Source organism: Lissotriton vulgaris, chromosome 6, assembly GCF_964263255.1.
Source record: "Lissotriton vulgaris chromosome 6, aLisVul1.2, whole genome shotgun sequence".
NCBI classification, from domain to species: Eukaryota; Metazoa; Chordata; class Amphibia; order Caudata; family Salamandridae; genus Lissotriton; species Lissotriton vulgaris.
In genome coordinates, this window is record NC_141694.1 from 1665665007 (window position 1) to 1665682563 (window position 17557).

Consider the following 17557-nt stretch of genomic DNA (forward strand, 5'->3'; position numbering starts at 1 on the left):
GATACGAAAATGAAAATGTTAGTTGCTCAGTCAGTTCCAGCTGACGGTCAGAAAAAGGGTATGACACAGTCAAATAATACGGCAGCTCCCGTTAAAGGGACATGCAACTACTGTAAACAGCCAGGTCACTATGTGAATGAATGTACGGTTCTGAAATACAATATAGCAACAGGAAAAACTAAAGAGAGACCACGTCAGCCTAGACAGGACCAGGTCCAACACCAAGTTCAGCAACATATCCCACAGAACGTACAGCCAATGCCTGCTCCACAACAGACAGGACAGACAGTAGCGGTACCACATGCACAGCCCATTGCTGCGACACAGAAAGTTTCACAGCAGATGTACCAGTATGCACAATCCGATTACCCCGATTATCAGCGATACTCATGAAACAGCCTAGAGAGGGAGGTTGGCTTGCCTCTCATTGAAGTTCCTGTAGATCAAGAGGGTCCTTATGTACATAGTCAAGTATTAGGTAAAGATAGAAAGTTTTTGATTGACACAGGGGCAAGTCGAACAACAATAAGTCACGACGAGGTTCCAGGGGCACCCCTCTCAGGCTCACAGAATGTTTCCCTTGGATTTTCAGGACAGCCCATTGTTAATGAAGTATCGAAACCTGTTCCCCTAGCAGTTGGTCCATTATCACGTACTACAGACTTATTACTCACGAAGTCATGTCCAGAAAACTTGTTAGGTATCAAGACACTGAAAGCTCTAGGAGCTGTAATATGTTGTTCTCCGGAAGGAGTTAGACTGTTTTTGCGTGACTTTAAGGGTCACTATGTATTACGAGATTTTGATGTCAGATTGCAAAATGTACCAGAACATTTGTGGGCGCAAGGCCCAACTGATGTAGGTTGTATGCACATTACACCATACCGAGTTACACTCAAGCCAGGAGTTGTACTGCCCCGAATCCGTCAATACAAGTTACCACCCGATGCTGTAGTGGCTTTGTTGGAAATCATTGAAGAGCTCATTGCACAGGGAGTGGTTGTAGAAACCGACTCCAATCTATGTAATTCCCCTATCATTCCGATTCTTAAACGTACTGACCCGAATGCACCTCCAGTTTATCGGTTGGTGATTGATCTACGAGAATTAAATAAATGCATTGTACCACAGTATCCTGTGGTCCCCGACATCTCATCATTATTGACTGCTATTGATTCAGAGGCGACGTTCTTTACTGTAATTGACCTCAAGAACGCCTTCTTCAGTGTCCCCATTGATCCGGAAAGCCAATACCTTTTCGGATTCTGTTTAAATGGCCGTAGCTTCAAATTTGCACGCGCACCTCAAGGATTCACAGAAAGCCCCAGCATCTACAGCCAAGCATTAAAAAGACAACTTGACAGTATTCACATGCCAGTTAACACAGCCCTACTCCAGTACGTCGATGATCTGTTGATCACCGCCCGTAGCGAACCTGAATGTGAACATGCATCACTGACGGTTTTGCATTTTTTGGCTGACAAGGGACACAAGGTGTCCCCTTCGAAGTTACAATTCTGTGTTCAGCAAGTGGTCTACCTTGGGCACTTGCTGTCCAAGAGGGGGAGACAGCTAACACCTGACCGCATTGAGTTAATTGCACACTTATCGCAACCCAAGACACAAAAGGAAGTGCGGGCCTTCATTGGCCTCACCTCTTACTGCAGGCAATGGATTCCCCAGTACGCATTTCTAGCCAAGCCACTTATACAGTTGACAACACAGGAGGCAGCGATTTCGACTGTCCTCCCTTGGACTCAGGAACACACACAGGCTTTTGATGAATTAAAGAAAGCATTATGTCAAGCACCAGTCTTAGCAACACCATGTTACAACAAACCTTTTACACTTTTCGTTACAGAACGTGATGGCACAGCATTATCTGTCCTCACGCAAGACCAAGCAGGTTCACATAAGCCTTGTGCTTATTTTTCGAGTACATTAGACCCAGTAGCCCAGGCCCTGCCTGCGTGCTTAAAATCAGTTGCAGCGACAGCCTTAGCAATCCGACAAAGTGATTCCATAGTGTTAGGACATCCCCTGACAGTACAAGTTCCACACTCTGTGGAAGTTCTCTTAAACAGAACACAGACTCAACACTTGACTATAGCACGACTGACAGGTTATGAATTGACATTGTTCCAGCCACACATAGAAATCAGACGCTGTAATATACTCAATCCTGCCACATTGTTACCTTCGAACATTACAGATCCAGCTCCACATGACTGTATAGAGATCATTAATGCAGTAACAAAGCCCCGACGAGACTTGACAGATGTTGCACTGATTAACCCAGACCTGACACTTTACGTGGATGGTTCATGTATGAGAACAAGCACAGGAGAATTAGTGGCCGCATATGCAGTGACCACTGAAACTGAAGTCAAAGAAACACACCATATTGATACACTGTCTGCTCAAGCTGCAGAGCTCATTGCTCTGACACGGGCCTGTATAGTAGCCAAGAACAGGAATGTTAACATATACACAGATTCACGTTATGCATTTGGAGTCGTACACGACTTCGGTGTACTCTGGCAGGAGAGAGGTTTCTTGCCCTCTCACGGAGCCAAGATCCAACATGGTCCCCTCATTCAAGAATTATTGGAAGCAATACATTTGCCATCAGCCATAGCTATCATGAAGTGCAAAGCACATACTAAAGTTACAGATACTATTTCCCATGGTAACGACCTGGCCGATCGAACCGCGAAACTCACAGCTCTGACTCATACACATGCAGCTGATATGACAAAGACAATAGTTCCGACACCGACACATTGCATGACAGTTAAGGATCCCGCACTAGATGTAATTGACATACAGACACATGCTACTCCAGACGAAATAAAGAAATGGACTGAACTAGGAGGGATCCAGACAGACCAGGGATGGATGACGAAGGGAAAAGCCACATGGTTTCTCCCCGACTCTATGGTTCAAGTTATGATTAACACTGCACACAGTCCAGCACATTTAGGAGAAAAAGCCATGTTAGACAGTTTACAGAATCTCTGGTACAATAAACATTTAAGAGCAGCAGCAAAACAGAAAGTGCGTACTTGCATGATCTGTTGTCAGTTCAACCCAGGTAAAAGCATTCCCGTAGAGCAAGGTGGATTCAATCCTCCCGATCACCCTTTTGAAGTCCTCCAGATGGATTATATCCAGATGGAACGATGTTGAGGATTCAAATATGTCCTCGTAGTTGTATGTGCACTTTCCCGTTGGACAGAAGCATATCCAGTCCCAGATTACACTGCTCCGACCATGGCCAAACAGTTGGTTCGTGAATTCTTCCCACGGTACGGTTTGCCTCGTGTCGTGTATTCAGATAATGGCCAACCATTCTCGTCCGAGCTAATGAAGCAGGTATCACTCCTGCTAGGATATCAGTGGAAGTTCCACTGCGTCCGACATCCCGAGGCAGCAGGCCTCGTGGAACGCCACAATCAGACACTGAAAACACGTCTTGCTAAGATTTGTGCCGAGAAAGGGGTAGACTGGATAGTCGCCTTGCCAGTTGCATTGTTTTACATGAGAATGGTCGCACACTCTAGAACAGGGCTATCCCCGTACGAGGTGGTCTTCGGTAGGCCACTGAATATGTGGGGGACGCCTCTGCCCCGTAAAATCACAGATGTTGACTGTAATATGCTGACAGATTACCTTGCCTCCTTGATGTCTGCACTACAATCTTGTCGTTCACAGGTGGCTGCAGCCTTTCCCGACAACACCGAGGTGAAGCCACACGAGATTGTTCCGGGGGACCACGTCTTTGTTAGGAACTTCGACAGGAGGAGTCCGCTGGAGCCCCGCTGGCAGGAGCCGAAGCTTGTTTTATTAACTACAAGGACAGCAGTAAAGGTGGAGGGCCGCAAGGGCTGGCTCCACTCAAGTCATATAAAAAAATATCATGGACTGCCGCCAGAGTCAGACTCCCAGCCCGGCCCCATTCCAGAGACTGATACTAAACTCTCACTGGTAGAGAAAACTCCTCAGCAGGAGTACCGCATAAAGTTGAGGTCTAGCAAGTCAGACAGTTTAATTGTTTAAGTCCTCCCCTAGGTGAAGCGGTTAGACAGGTTCCTGACATGTACAAGTTAGACCCCAATAGAGAGAGAGATAGACAGAAACAGCTCAAGAAACGAGAATATTGTAAATCTCTTCGTAGCCACTGTATCGTGACATTACTGATTATGTTCTTTCTGAGTCTTACGATTATTGCTGCAAGTTTATTGCTACACATGTATTTTCCTATCTCCATACATGCATATTTTTTTCCAAATAGCACTGTCGAGCATACTTTCATTGAATTACCCCCGCACGAGTTATCTTACCGGCTTGCGCTGCGCAACAATACTTTTATCAGTATGTTACATCATTCCCATCAGACCAGCAATGCTACCAATTGTTGGATATGTGGCCGACTTCCTCCCTATCAGAAATACAAGGGAGTCCTGCCCCTCTTCCCGTATCCGTTTACACATAATGGTTCCTGTGGTGCCTGGTTTAGTTTAATAAATTCTTTAGACTCTGATTCCATAGTCTACCAAGGCAGTTGGGTATGGGGAAATCTGAACACAGTTCTGCATAAAGCATGTTATCCTAACAAGGAGGGTCTTCCACAAAGGACAGGGACCGATCTAGAAAATGAAGTATATGGATTAGGTAATTATACACTTAACCTCATGATTCTGAACGTCCAGTCCGATACAGGACCAGACTTACCCTCTATGTCAGTATTACCAGTAAAAGGCGAATTATGTGTCAGAAAGAATGGTTCGGTACCCCTAGGTCATAGTAAATGTACTACTGTGATCGAATTCAGTGATAAAGGCAAGTCTACATTCAAAGCTACCCGCCATTCCTATTTCATTTGTGGTCATACAGCCTATATACGTTTGCCACTAGATTGGGATGGGACATGTTACATTGCATTCCTTCTGCCACCTGTTTTTCTAGCTCCACCGGATTATCATAAGAACTCCCGTCTAGTACCTAATAGACCCAAGAGAGAACTCCCGATTGTCGACTATACTGAAACGGCATGGGAACAATATACAGATTTCAATAAAGGTTTCTTTCCCTATTTAGGAGCTATCTTCAATAGCAAATCAATACGTCACTTGACCAGAACCCTTGAAGCAGTGGTAAATGAAACTACTTCCGCCCTAGGCAACTTAACAGAGGAACAGTCTGCTATGAGACTTGTTGTCCTTCAAAATCGTCTTGTTCTTGACGTCATCCTGACCGATAGGGGCGGAGCCTGTAGAGTCATCGGATCGAGTTGCTGTGTTTTCATTCCAGAAAACGCACCGTCAGTATATAAAGCCATAACGCGTCTCCATAAGATTGCAAGTCAGATACACCAGAATCCAGGCACCTGGACTTGGTCCAGTTGGTTCTGGAGCGTGTTATCAGCCTGGGGTTGGAAAGTCCTATCCTTCCTCGGAATAGCCCTTCTCATAGTATTCAGTTGTTGCCTATGTATACAATGTGGGCCAGCGATTTGCGGCTTGTGCGCCACATCATGTTTTCCTCATCCAAGTCCACGTTCTAAATCCTGCCTGAGAAAGGAAGAACAAATGATGTTATATGAACAGATAGATGGACTAATGAAGATTGATATATCATGAAGGGTCCGTAGGGGACAAGGAGGGAATGAGGTAATATGAATTTTTATGGTCAATTGTGTCCCCTAACGTGAACCCCATCGACTCCATGTACGAGCTTAAAGTGCATGTAACTTCCCTCCTCGACCTGCTTTGAAGACGCAAATACATTTGCGTCCAACGTTAACATGTCCTCTTTCAGATCCACCATGAATGGATCGATAATTCAGTTCCTAAGTATGCCTTGCCAACGTCTTTTCATAGTGTACTTTCACGTTTTCCTAGCCCTGCAGAGCTAGGCCCTGATTTCTGCCATCAAGCCCTTTCTGCTCTCTGCCTCCTGAAAGCTGCAACGTGGGATACATCCCTGACCTCTGTCCTACTCCCTGCGTGGCGAGCGGTGCCCGGCTCGGCCTGCTTGCCTGCCAAAGACAGTATTTTGCCTTCAAGTTATCAGTATAGCCGAGTTCAGCTCCTCGAAAACACATTCCAGTCTAGCAGAATAGATAAACATTTCCCCGGCTGCAGAGCAAAGGGCCCGGCCTCTCTGTCTCCATGCAAGTAATTCATTGCTCCTGTTACCATGGTAGGCCCATGGCCCCTCGCATTACACGCAGACACGTAGTCACATATGCACGCATTAATAGTCAGTATAGAATAGCCTCTACCCAAGAGACCTTTCCTTCTAGATAATATAGTTCCCTAAACACAAGATATCAGATATGATTTAGGAACGAGTCGATCTGACATGCCAGACTTCTGTCTCTTTCCTCTAGTGCTAAATGTCAAGTCCCCTGCACCCTCCAACCTAACGTCAGTCACACGTCATGCTGCTGCGCGCGCATCCTTGCTACAGATTTCTGCTGACACTACAAGATTCCACTATGTATCCACCCACTTGTGACACTTTCATGTGACGTTTCTAGCACACACCTCTCTGTACGCCCTCGTGCACGCCTTTCTGTTACGCACATGTGTTCTTATCTCGTTTCTCTCAGCTGTTACGCCTTCTGTATCCATCACCATTATATGCATTTACTATATATATTGTATTCTGTTAATAAAGTATTGTCTATCCCTTCCTGATCCTTAATGGTGAAAGGAACATGATACCCTGGTTCGAACCATTCCATTTTATGGAATAAAACCCTTATAAACTCAGATACCACGGATTCTGCCTCTTATTTCCGATTGAGTTATTTTATTGAACTTCACTGCATAGAAATTCCGACGGTAAATATTTATTTACCACAATCGGTCAGTCAGAGAATACGATAAACTCATCGTAGTCCGGCGGTTAGACCGACCAGTTCCAATGAGACTGCAGCAGTCCGACCTCGTAGTGACCCCCTTTATTCTTCTGGGTCTCTTCAGCATGTGGTTTCCAGACTCATGAAGGTTACCTATGTGTTCAATGTGCCCATGGGTGATTAACTAGAAGCACTGCATTTTGGGAAATTGGAAAGCACCTGCAAGCAAAATGCCAGTTTAATCTAACTGTCCTTTGGTTTCAGTTATCATCCCTGAGCTCTAGGGAAACCTACCACAATTATATACTTTTACCATCAACACATCCTAAAGTGTCTCTCACTGAGTGGCCAACTTCCCTCACCATGGAGATTGTGGCAATTAGATGGAACATGAATTTTGTTTTATTTTTAGCACTTTTTTTCAAAAGATAATATTTTCCTTTGGTCTTCCTAACGGTGGCTCTTATCCCTGATAAGACCAGATGCCCACCTCTGTTACACTACATCTCATGAATGTGGGCAACCAAAGCATGTAGAGGTTTTATATGGGTACAGGGTACCCAGACATAATAATCCATGCATTTTTTAAATTTGGAAAGCAGCTGCAAATTAAGTACTGGTTTCGGGTACTTGTTTGGTTGTTGATATAATCGCTGCACTGGACAGAAACATACCACAACTATATATGTTTAATATCTATACAACGTTAAGCGTTTGACCTCGTTAATCCTGATTGGCTGACTGGGAGATTGTGCTGAACATAATGTTTGACATGGTCTTTTCAATTTTAAAACATGGTAATTGCCTCCAGTCTGCCTCGTGCTGGAAAATAGCCCTGCCACAACTTTACCCCCTTGCTCCTCTGGGTCTCCTGACTGTGGGAATACCAGCCATGTATGAGTGGGCTTTCTACAGGTACAGGGTGCTCACAGATTATAAACTCGGTGCAGTTCATTTCAGAATTTTGGGAAAGCAGCTGCTAGCAAAATGCCGGTTTAGAGTACCTGTCTATTTTCACAGATATCACCCCTGGACTGTATGGTAATATACCACAACCAGACATTTTTTATATCTAAACTTCATAAAGTTTCTACCTTTAGGTCAAGACTGCCATCACCCTGACTAGTTGACTGTGTCAAAGCCCTGAACAAGAAATATTTCAGATTAACACCCTTTTTCCTCAACACATGACGGTATCTTTCAGTTGTCCTGCCAAAGCAACATATCTCTACTAAAAGTTGACCTACATTTATTTTCCCAAGGTCTTCTAAGTGTGGGATTATCAGACATGGGTGCTTTTTCTGTGGATTTGAGTGGGAACCTACACACAAGACAATAGGGAAAGTTGTTTTTTTGGGGGGAGATTCTATGCGAGTTGTCTGTGGAAGATGTCTTCAATTCATTCCTTTTCTATGAAAGAAAACTTCATAACTTAAGGGAAATGGCAAAAACGGTACCATCCAATATTTCTAAACGTCTCCCAATACAAGCAGTATTCCATATATGTGGGTAGGTCATTCCATGGGATAGGAATGAGCCGAATTGTAATCATGTGAAGAACACATTACCATTATTGAGACTTTAACGTTCACAAATTTGACCTGTTATTGTCAGTTATGATAGGCCCATACCCACATGTGAAGTACTGTTTTTATTTGTAAAAGTGGGGAAGCACTCCTTGGGGGGAGTTTTGCTCTTACCCACACATTCTGAACTTTCCGTTACATAAAGGTAAGGAATTTTATTTAAGAAATGTTTGACATGTGCAGGGAATTCTGGGTAAGAAAAAGGGATGGCACGCTCTCAAGCCATGTCATGCATGAACCCTCCCCATGTTGAATGTTCTTTAAAGTCTGAGGCTGGTAGGCTTCCTTGGGTGCCTAAAGACCTCCAGGCCCATTATTGTGCCTCTGCGCCCCAACAAAGAGCTGGGCACAGTTGTGTGTGTCCGTGCTTCAACAACGCGCTGTGGATTTTTTCTGAGGATATGAAACAATCCAAACAGCCACGGGCTCCTTGTTTGAGCGTAGAACTGTATGTCACTGCCTCAGAAAGAGTCAGACCGTGTTTGGAATTTTCCTTATTCTAAAAGCTCCAGACAAGCATCTTGCTGCTTTCTCTCTGAATGCTTCTCTGGGAAAGAAAAGCATTGGGACACCAAGGAGCTGTCTGAAAACTGAATCAAAAAATGGGGAGTGGATGAGGCGAGGCAAACAATAATGCTCATTCGTCCTCTTTCAGTGCCATACTTCCAGGTTATTGTATTCTGTTGGTGGAATGGGAGGAGAGGTGCTCCTCTGTCCCTGTCTCACACCTTCCCACCCACAGCAAAAAGTGGCTTGAGCTGGTGTGTATAGCTGAAGCCAGTAATAGCACCCTTTTTCAGTCCAATTCACCAGTTAGATCCGAGACTGGACCTTGGAGGGAGCTAGAGATTCCATCCCAGACACATCTAATACGTGTGTGACATCACTAATGAGGCAGTCCTGAAGGTCACATATTCAGGAGTTTACCCAAGGCCATATATATACATCACTTGGGTATACTATCAACACCATATCATGATGTATATATACATCAAACAGATGATGAAAAGGTTAATAAAGAAGTCCTGAAATAATATAAAAGTTGATATCCTCGTACGATTGTTTGCACTAAAATGCTTCTCTAACACCACAAATACGTTTTGTCGACTTCCACAGAAAAAAGTTTACTAGGATTACAAACTTCTAAGCAGCAAGTCCCTGCTTTGGGCACTATGGCTGACAATTGACTCCATGGGATACCTATCTCTTCTTGTCTTCACACAGCTGTTTGTCGTAGGACTCTGTCCAGGCAGTACCTGCACTATTTGCACCTGCCATCCTCTACTGCTACTGAAGACATGCATGTTCAGTTGGAGATTGGAGATTTGGAGAAGCTCACCTCCTTATGGGCGGGGCGATGAAGTTACAACTCAACCATGGTGGTGGAGAAAGAACTTCTACAACCTAAATTCAAAAGACAGAATAACAACAAATGTACATGAACAAAAAGAATAACCTCCAAGAAACACATTTGAGGCCGAGGGATACTCCATCAGTCTGATATCAATATGGCTGACAACCAACCCAGGAAACCGTTTGAGCTCATTGAGAAAGATTCTAGCCAGCCACAGTCTCTTTGGATATTACACAGTCAGATGAGAAGTGTGGAAGTTTCGCAAGCGTCTTCTGCAAGAATATAAATGAGATTACACTCTCTCTCTTCACCAGCAAATCAGAAATACTTACAGAACGATAAACTAGCAAAATAGTGGTCATCATTACCGTGGCGTCAGTCAGCACTATTTTAGAAATCTACGACCGTCATGTTTCTTTGTTAGATGCCATTCCGGCCACAATGCTGCAACCTTTTAGTACATTTTTCATTCCTTACATATCTATAATGTCCATTTTTTGCTTGCCTCAGGCTGTTGTTCTCAAAGAGTGCAAATATTATCAAGTCACTGTTCTACCCAAAAAATTAGTAGCAAACCTGTAAGACAAGAATGGAAAGGGGCGACCATTCGGTCCCCCCGAACGTATGGTGGAGTACCACGATCCCCCCGGGAAGCCATCTTGGGCGGGAGGCGAGTCTCGGCTGGTATGCCCGAAGCGGCGTAGCCAGGGCGCGCCTTTTTCCCGCCCTAGAGTGGGCTGTCCTAGACACTGACACGGCCGGCCACGCCCTCGGAGGCAGGCGGGGGCGGGTTTACGCCCGCCCTGAAGACGGATAAAAGGAGCAGGAAGCCAAGAAAGCATCCTCTTGTTCCTGTGCTCTGAAGCTGCACCTCCCCGCTGCACGTGAGCTCGAGACGGAACGAAGAGCCAATTTTGACCCACCCACCAGCCCCTGAGGACAGCTAGTTGTTTCTGAATAAAGTTTTGATGTGGTAACTCTGTTTCTTGCAGGTTGTGGTGATCGTCGTGAAATTTTTTGAATATGCAATAAAGAATGGTTATTTTCAGTATGTTTTGCAAATAAAGAAATTTTGCACTAGTGTTGATCAGTATTCATGCTTGTAATAAGTTATGTTTGTTCTGTAATCTTAGTAAGTTAGGTAGAATTGTCGTATTTATTTTGGTCGGGCGGTAAGGTCATGATCGGTGAGCAGTAATTGGAAGATCCCTATGGGGGGGCGTCACCCAGCGGGGAGGCGGTCCCGTCTAAGGATAGGCCGCCGGAAGGAAAGGAAAGGTGGTCAAGGCCCCTTCCTGGATAGGAGGGGCTACGGGCCCTCCTGGGGAATTTCCCGGGCCAGGACATCTGCGACGGCAGATGGGTAAGTTGTGTGGGGTGCGGGAGGGGGTTTACGCTACCTTTTAGACACCTCACACGAGTCCTCGGACGACCGTTAAATGGCGTCGAGTTCATTGGGGCCCCCGTCAAGTCCAAGGGAAATTGGTAGATGCACTTGAGGTACGCCTCTGTGCGGTCGCTCCCCTCACAAGTGAGGGTGGTATTTCTGGTTTAGGGATCTGACACCGGTTACGACCTTGCCGTTGGCCCTTAACGTTAGGATGTACAATTTCAAGTCAAATGTTTTTGTAGGATGTTAGTTCGGCTAGGAGAACCTTTGTATTAGAGATCTGTTAAGGTTAGCCAAACATCGTAATATGGAAATGAAATTGTACATAATATGAAACTGTTATTTTAATGTTTTGATTTTGTTTCATATTTTAATAAATACGGCCGGGAAGGGTAACTCCCTTCCCGCCTTCCAAAAGTTCAAGAACTGTTTCCGGTTTCCCAATTCTTGGGGATTGTGTTGAGAGGGGGTGACGGGTATCTCAGCCATAAAACTACTGGCCGGTACTCATTCTCCCTTTCTTGCCAAAGTCCTGAAGAGCTGTGCAATCAAAAGTAATTTCATCATTTGATCAGAGAAAATACTCTCCTTGATGAGTACCAATTAGACTCTAAATCCAGATGCAGAGCAGAAATCTATAGGCTACAAATAAGCACTCCAGCGGATGGGTACAGTCTGAGATGGTTGGATTATTGCTAGGGGTGGGCGTAGTTCGCGAAGTAACGCTATGCGAATCTACGCAAAGTGCACTTCGCACTACGCGAGCTGCGTAGTAGCATGTTCGCACTGTGCAAGATGTGTTTTCAATGATTGCACTGTGCGGACAAGGATCCGGCACTGTGCAATCATTGAAAACGGCATCTTGCACAGTGCGAGCTGTAGTTTTCTGCTGCTCGAGTAGATTATTACTCGAGCAGCAGCTTTCTCAATGCGAACTGGTAGTTTCCCATTGAGAGCGGTCCCGAGCATGCGCAACCACTCACAATGAGAAACCTGACCTCCCCACGTTGAGAATCTCGCCGGGATGTCATTTTTGCTTGCTCGCTGTCGCGAACATGACGCTGAGGACCGCAAACAAGGAAAAAATGACTGCTGCACTACGCTATGCTGCACTACGCTTGTTCGCACTGTGCTACGTGCAGCTCGCGTAGTGCGAAGTTGCGCAAACTTCGCAAACTCCGCAAGCGTAGCGTAGTGCTTCGCCCAGGGTTAATTACTGCCTTTCCAAACGCTCCCAGCAAAACAAACTCCATTTCGAAACCTGACTTCTTTAGTCTGAAAAGGACCTTTACTTTCCTCAACACTCTTCAGTTTGTACCTAAAACCCAGTTTCAAACATTTCTTTTCATCTCATTGCTGATGACACAGCTTTAACTGAAAGTTGCATTACCAGATGACGACGTGGAATTGGAGCGCTCCCTAAAACTCGCCCATTCTAAATGTCTTTTCACCTCAGATTGAACCCAACGAAGACTATGGGGCATAATATCAAGGGGGTTTATCTCCGCTTTTTTGGCTTTAAAAGCCAAGAAAGCGGAGATAAAATTATCTCCCTATTACCTACCTGTCGCTAACACCAGTTAGCGACAGCTAGTAGGAGATAACGACCATCTTGGGCGCCACTTTGCATGTCAGTGATATTTATCACTAATGACATGCAAAGTGGGTGTGCCAAGATGTTAGCGACTGGAAACAGTCGCTAACATCGCTATCTTCTATTACCAACTTTTGGAGATATTCGCGCTAAGCGCGAATATCTCCAAAAGCTAACACCTGCCCTGAGCAGTTCTTAGCCATGTTATCCAATGGGAGGTGGATAACTTGGCTAAGAGCATTCGCTCACTAATGCATGAATATCGCGGACTTTTCAGCGATATTCATGCATTGCGGCCGATTTTTATCGCATTTGCGATAAACCTTGGTAATACCAAGGTTTATCTGCGATAAAAATCGCCGCAGCTCGGCGATAATTTTTTCACGCTAACCAAGCAATAGCGATAATTATCACCATTGCTTGGTAATATGCCCCTGAGTTCTTCCCCACCTATCTCCTGAAATGCTCTACCTAGTTCAGATCAGAGAGATGCAACAAGACTGCAAGCCTTCTGTCATGAAAAATGCTAAATTCTTAGGTTTTGTCTACGGCAAAAGACAATAAGCATATTTGCACTGAGGCCCCAGCAACATAAGTGAACCTCCATACTATAATCCTCAGAGGAATGGATGGTTTTATCCCAGGGGATGTTGTGCAAGTGATAGCTCTCTCTTTCTGACTGGCTTCCTGAAAACCTATCAGTCTGCCTCATAAGAGGCCCTGAACACTGGTGCTCACCTGATTATGGCCGGGATGCCTGTCACCCCCTCTCAACACAATCCCCAAGGATGGGAAGACGGACGCAGTTCTGAACTTTTGGAAGGCGGGAGGGAGTTACCCTCCCGGCCGTATTTATTAAAATATGAAACAAAATTAAAACATTAAAATAACAGTTTCATATCATGTACAATTTTTCATTTATTACGATGCAGACACGTTCATTGGCTAACCTTAACAAATCTCTAATACAAAGGTTTTCCTAGCCGAGTCTAAACATCCTGCAAATGCATACTTTCTAAAAATTGTACATCCTAGCATTACGGGCCAACGGCAAGGTCGCAACCGGTGTCAGATCCCTACTACCAGAACTCCCCCCTCACGGTGTGAGGGGCGGGCGCACAGAGGACTGTACCTCTGTGCCAACTCCAATTTCCCTTGTCTTTGCGGGGGCCCCTAATTAACTCGACGCCATCTTAGTGGTCGTCCGAAGACTCGTGTGAGGTGTCTAGAAGGTAGCGTGGACCCCCCTCCCACCCCACACTGTTCATCACATCCGCCGTCGCGGATATCCTGGCCCCGGGAAATTCCTGTAGGAGGGGCATCTAGCCGCCTCCTCCCCTGGGAGGGGCCTATGACCGCCTCCCCTTAGGCGACCCCATACTTAGTGGGTGCCGCCTCCCCGTGTGAGGGGCCAATGTCCGCCTCCCCCCGGGCGCTCCCATCCATAATGGGTGGCGCCCCCCCTCTAGGGACCTTGAAATTACTGCTCACCGATCATGACCTTACCGCCCGCCAAAAAATAAATACGACGTTTTATTTACCTATTTAAGAAAGAAAATCAACTTCATATGCGAATTTACCTTCAACCAGACTGTTATACTCTGCACTATTAAGGAAGAAAATGTTATGAAGCAAATCATTTTATTGCAATATCAACATTGACATTTTTATTAACTACTAAACCAGGATTAAAAAAGACATTATCAAAGCAGATCAATTTCACTGCAGTACTAACATTTGCCATAAGGGGCTGGTGGGTGGGCCAAAAAATTGCTCCTTGTTCCGTCGAGGGCTCACGTGCAACGAGAGGGTGCAGCTTCCAAGCACAGGAACAAGAGGATGCTTCTTCGGGTTGCTGCTCCTTTTATTCCTCTTCGGGAGGGCGTGTACCCTCCTCCGGTACGCCTACGGGGCGTGGCCAACGGTGCAGGTGTCTAGGACAACCCTTCTTGGGCGGGAAAAGGCGCGCCCCGGCTACGCCGCTTCGGGCATACCAGCCGAGACACGCCCCCGCCCAAAATGGCTTCCCGGGGGGATCCGGGCCCCCAACCATACGTTCGGGGGGACCGAGTGGTCGCCCCTTTCCATATGGCCGGGATGCCTGTCACCCCCTCCCAACACAATCCCCAAGGATGGGAAGACGGACGCAGTTCTGAACTTTTGGAAGGCGGGAGGGAGTTACCCTCCCGGCCGTATTTATTAAAATATGAAACAAAATTAAAACATTAAAATAACAGTTTCATATCATGTACAATTTTTCATTTATTACATTACGATGCAGACACGTTCATTGGCTAACCTTAACAAATCTCTAATACAAAGGTTTTCCTAGCCGAGTCTAAACATCCTGCAAATGCATACTTTCTAAAAATTGTACATCCTAGCATTACGGGCCAATGGCAAGGTCGCAACCGGTGTCAGATCCCTACTACCAGAACTCCCCCCTCACGGTGTGAGGGGCGGGCGCACAGAGGACTGTACCTCTGTGCCAACTCCAATTTCCCTTGTCTTTGCGGGGGCCCCTATTTAACTCGACGCCATCTTAGTGGTCGTCCGAGGACTCGTGTGAGGTGTCTAGAAGGTAGCGTGGACCCCCCTCCCACCCCACACTGTTTATCACATCCGCCGTCGCGGATATCCTGGCCCCGGGAAATTCCTGTAGGAGGGGCATCTAGCCGCCTCCTCCCCTGGGAGGGGCCTATGACCGCCTCCCCTTAGGCGACCCCATACTTAGTGGGTGCCGCCTCCCCGTGTGAGGGGCCAATGGCCGCCTCCCCCCGGGCGCTCCCATCCATAATGGGTGGCGCCCCCCCTCTAGGGACCTTGAAATTACTGCTCACCAATCATGACCTTACCGCCACAGGCCGGATAGTTGACCGGCTATCCGGACCCCCCACAACTCCTACTAAAGGTCCTGCTTTTACAAACCCTTTAACCATGCTATGAAGTCTCCTATGAGTAAGACATTCCCTTCTCGGGATAAATGGACCCCATCTTCGAGATACATGTACTCCCCCCGAATACATCCATGTGGAATACAGTGTAACTGCGCCGAGCGAAACAACCTACCAAGCTTGTTATTAACTTTGAATGGTTCAGTGCTGATACCGAGAGGCCCCCCCGCCACGCCTTCCTGGGAATCATGTGGGACCATGCTATCGTGCACCCCGGGATCCTCCTCGCCAACCAGCTAACGGTAGACAGAACTCACTCGAGTAGTACTCGCCGCCCGAGTGTCACCAAATCATTGCCTCCCAGGTGACCTTGTCCCCCCTAGCAGTCCCTCGACAAAACATTGAAACTGGTCAATACAGAGCTCGCCCCTTCCGTGGAAGGTCACCCTGTACCCGTATTCCCCAGCTGCGTGAATCATGTCACCTGCCTTGAATACGTCCCCGGCCCGCCTCACGTATGAGTGGCCCATGACCCACACCACTCTTTCCACAGCCGGTGATCTCTGACCACTGGTCCCCAGGTGTCGGGTCGACTGCTCAGTCCCCCCGCATCGCATGCTCGCGAAACTGTAAACCAAACAGAAGACAAGAAGCGTGAGTGCATGACATTGGCTTCACAATATTGTCCTCACAACATGTGCAACCGCACATACCTTTTATAACAGTTCGAGGACCATCGTTCCAATTGTTTCACCCCTTCAACACTATGACCCCTGGCTGTAGCCTCTGTAGCAACCCCTATCCTAAAGGAATGGGTCCCGAAATCACACGGGTCCAAGCCCGCCGCTGCGATTGCCATTGTTAGCACCCGCTGAAACTGAAACCTTGTCAGTGGGGTGGTGTCACTGTGTCTCAGCAAGCTTCCCCCCCATGCTTCTGCCCTTTGCGCTAAATATTCCTCAACGCACTTCACCGGGCACCCGGGGGACCCTCGCATGCGCTGGACAACAATACTGTCTCCCATAGCACCCTGATCGGTCTTGGACCTGGCTATTGTGACCACCATTGAATCACCCTTGATCAAAATGTGTTCACGACACAGACCTCCCTCCACATCCTTCTTATTTTTTGCAACCAGCTCGCTCACCTGCATAGCCCCATGGAACGCTAATGCGAAAGCGGTCCGGAACAGCACTGCCTCGGACTGGGAGGAACATGTCGCGGGGAGTACCGACATCAACAGGGACAACCTTTCTAACCCAATCGGGCGTCTTTCGTCTACTCTACGACCCTCCAAGCGTTGCCAACCACGCAGGGCCTTCCTCACCAAAAAGGACGATGTGGGGTCCCTGATGCCATGCGCCTGCGCCATGAATGCAATGGCGGCCCGGTGCCTATTGGCCGTTGCCGCTGATCGGCCTGCCCTGTGTAGTGCTACTAAAAACTTTAAGACATACTCCTCCTGCCCCAATTTGTCCCCTCCCGCTGGACCCAAAAATGCACAATAGGAACGAAACGCTCCTTCGTATGCCTTCCATGTCCTGGGGGCTAGGCTTGCTCCCACGAGGTCCTGTAATCCGGGGCACCGAGTAACCAGAGTGCTTCGGGGAATGGTGCCGCCACTAGGTCCGCGGAAGGTAGATAACCCCTGAATGCCGGCATGTGGGAACGAGAGAGTGCATCAGCTGCAGGGTTCAGCACACCCGGCACATGCCTCGCCCTAAATTGAACGTTCAGTCTCATGCAAAGCAGTACAATTTCCTTCAGTAATTTCAGTATCCACTTGCAGCGTGCTGCCTGATTATTTATGCCTTCAACTACGGTCATGTTGTCGGACCAAAACACCACTGAGCGATCACGAAACTCTTCCG